At 40.7% G+C, this 3,408-nt stretch overlaps 1 non-coding gene across 1 annotated transcript; it reads left to right on the forward strand.

Moving 5' to 3' along the window:
- The first annotated feature begins 381 nt into the window (after positions 1-381).
- On the forward strand, positions 382-488 carry LOC141636977 (small nucleolar RNA R71). Its single transcript, XR_012541542.1, has one exon. It is a non-coding gene; the product is annotated as a small nucleolar RNA R71 (small nucleolar RNA).
- Positions 489-3,408: the final 2,920 nt, after the last annotated feature.

A 3,408-nucleotide genomic window follows, 5' to 3' on the forward strand; every position in this document is an offset into this window, starting at 1 on the left:
TCATGTCCCAAAGTTCCACAATTCTCACATATCCCACTTGGGATTGATGAGGATGCCGTCATGGCATTGACATGATGCTTTGATGTTTTTGAGTTTTCCTCAAGTCTAGCCATAGCTTGTTCAAACTTCAAGTTGATTGTGTCAATGTGAGCACTAAGTTGAGCACCCAATTGAGTAACGGAGTCCACTTCATGCTTTCCTCCTCTAGTAGCCTTGCGAGGTCTACTATATTGTGAATTATGGACCGCCATTTCCTCAATCTTGTTCCATGTTTGATTGTCATCAACTTCGGTGAACATTCCATTTGATCCCATATTGAGAATGTTCCTAGAATCTTCATATAAACCATTCCAAAATTGTTGCACTAAAAACCATTCGCTAAGTCCATGGTGAGGACATGAGCGACAAATACCTTTGAACCGCTCCCAAGCTTCATACAAAGATTCTTCATCCCTTTGCTTAAAACCCGTAATTTGAGCTCTTAGCATGTTAGTCTTTTCCGGTGGGTAGAATTTTTGTAGAAAGCTAGAGCCAACTTCTTCCAAGAATCTATTCCAAGGGTGGCCTTATCAAGGCCCTTCAACCATTGCTTTGCGGTGCCGATTAACGAAAAAGGAAATAAGACCCATCTTATTTGGTCTTGAGTCACGCCCGTTTGAGAGATAGCATCACAATAATCGCAAAAGGTTTCCATATGAGAATGAGGGTCCTCACTAGGCATTCCCCCGAATTGGCTCCTCTCAACTAGTTGGATGAAGGCGGACTTGGCAATAAAATTACCGGTGAGATGTTGCGGTGTAGGAGTACCATTTGGTAGATTCTCCTCGGTGGGTATAGAGTGTGACGAGAATTTAGGCATTGTAGGTGGATTTTGTGGGATATTGTGTAATGGGTTTTCTTCTCCTTCTATTGCGAAAGGATTGACAAACTCACTAGTGGGTTGAACAACTTCACCAACACCTCTCAAATTCCTCCTAACAAGTCTCCTATTATTCGTCAAGGTTCTTTCGATTTCACGGTCAAAAGGTAACAAATCACCTTGTGACCTTCTAGACATGCAAAATATCAAACAACTCGAAAACAATTAGAACAAGCCTTGAGGAGTTTTACTTCCCCAAGGTGAAAAAGACACAACTAATAACAATAAAAGAAATCTTGAATCAATTAAACACCGTCCCCGGCAACGGCGCCATTTTTGATCGAGGCCATTTCGTGTTCACAATTAAGTATATGTGGTCGTTGGTCAATGGTCGATACAAAACACAATTTATACTTCACAAACAACTCTACAATTATTAAAGAGGCAAGTAAAGGTCGGATCCCAAGGGACGGGTATTGAAATGAGAATTCTATTGTAACTAGTAGTGTCTAGGGGTGTCACAAATTGAGTTGGTGTAGAAGGTCACTAAACTAAAATAGCAATGAAAATAAACTAGCAAGATGAATAGAATAAGGGGTGTAAACAATTGATTAAAGGCACTAGGGTGTTATGGGTTCATAGGGAAATCATGGGATATGATCATACAAACATGTTCTCAAATTATAAGCAAGCAATTATTGTTGTGATGGATTGAGTTGGGTTATATCTTACAATCCTAGGAAAGTTTGGGTCCGGAGCCGAATCGATTAGATTGTACAACACCTACAAGTCGACTTAATCTTTCCTACTCAACACATGCATGGTCTAACAAGACTCGAGTTGGGTTATGTCTTACAAGTCAAGTTGAAAAGATAGAAGATGATAGTAAATGCAAGGATTCATAGGCTTAGCATTTCATCAAATATAACATGTGCATGTATTAAGATCAAAACAAGCAAGCAAATAAGATATGAAAGCATATTGATTTAAGCATGAATCATTCCCCATGTTGGTTTCCCTAATCACCCATTAAACCCTAGCTAAGAGACTACTCACTCATTATCATGTTGATCATGCTAGAAAGGTTGTCAATCATACTAACATAATGAAACATGATGAATAAATGAAAGTAATTAACAATAATTAAAAAGGGATTAAGAGATTATACCTACTAATGATTCCAATAATAAAGCAAGAATAATAGAAGTACTTGAATCCTAGATTGAGAGGTTGTCAATCTCCCAATAATAACCCAAATAATCTTCAATTACCCAAAATAAAGGAAGAACAAGAGAGAGATTAAAGAACTAAAACTTGGATTAAAACTTGATTAATACTTGATTACAATATTGAAGAGAGATTTGATTGATATTAACTACACTAATTATTGATAAGAAGAACATGCTCCTCTAATTAGCTTAATGGGGTATTTATAGTGAAAATTAGGGAGGATGCATTAGGGTTAACTAAGGGCTAAACTAGTAATTACACTTTTTAAGTTGAGCAAGGAGGACCCGGTATTTTCCGAGAGAAGGGCTTCTCTTTTCGTAGCTTGAAGAATGAAATCCGTCTTTGTCATCAAATCCGTGCGGATTAGAGTCGGGACGGCCGGAATTGGGCTGGGCAATCCGAGCGGATTCAGGAGAGGGACGCTCGGATTGTTGAGGGGGAATCCGAGCGGATTCCAAGGAGGGACGCTTGGATTGTTGAGGCTGGACGGACGGATTGTCCGCAATCCGTTGATTGTTGGTCGGGCGTCAATTCTTCTTCTTTTCTTCCCTTTTCTTCATAAATTCCTTGGGGATTTCCTTAGGGACGCAAGGATCCTTTCTCAACATTGCTCTTCTACTATAATATGTACAAAGGCCTTCTAGTCTTGTCTCTTCTTGATGCTTGGTCATTGAATACAATCAATTTAGCCTCGTTTTGCCATGAAAATGCAAGATTCTTACTACTTTCCTACCAAGGGATCAAAATCTCAAAGAATATGCAAAACAAAGAACTAAAGATAAGAAATGACCCAAATAGGCACTAAAAAGCATGGAAACAATGGTAATTCGGGGGCTAAATATGCGCCAATTATGGTCACATCAGTAAACCGGCTGTGTCCTGTCGGGTGTAGGAGTAGGAGTGGGAGTAGGGATCGGGGTAGGAATGGCTGTGGAAGTCTGGCCATCCGTAGAAGGTGTGGATCCCTCTCCGGTTTCAGGTCTCCTCCGCTTCCTAAAAGCGGACATAGTAGGAGGTGATCGAAGTGGGAGATTATACATGGGTAGAGGTGGAGGTATCATGCCCCTAACAGTGGGCAGGGGAACGAGACGGGGTAGAGTGGTGCAAAGTAAGGTCTCAGACAAGGAACCAGAAATCTTCCAAGTCTGGTGGTCGGAAGCAAGCGAAAACATGGACAGCATATCAGGAATGCCAAGGTACCTATCTGTGTCTATGTACTATAAGTCACGAGGGAAGACGGGGAAGAGAGAACGGGAAAGAAAAGTGGTTATGCCACCGCAAACAATGGTGCCCGTGGTCTTCTCCCCCACAGTGTGAAA

The sequence above is a fragment of the Silene latifolia genome, chromosome Y (assembly GCF_048544455.1).
Source record: "Silene latifolia isolate original U9 population chromosome Y, ASM4854445v1, whole genome shotgun sequence".
Lineage (NCBI taxonomy): Eukaryota > Viridiplantae > Streptophyta > Magnoliopsida > Caryophyllales > Caryophyllaceae > Silene > Silene latifolia.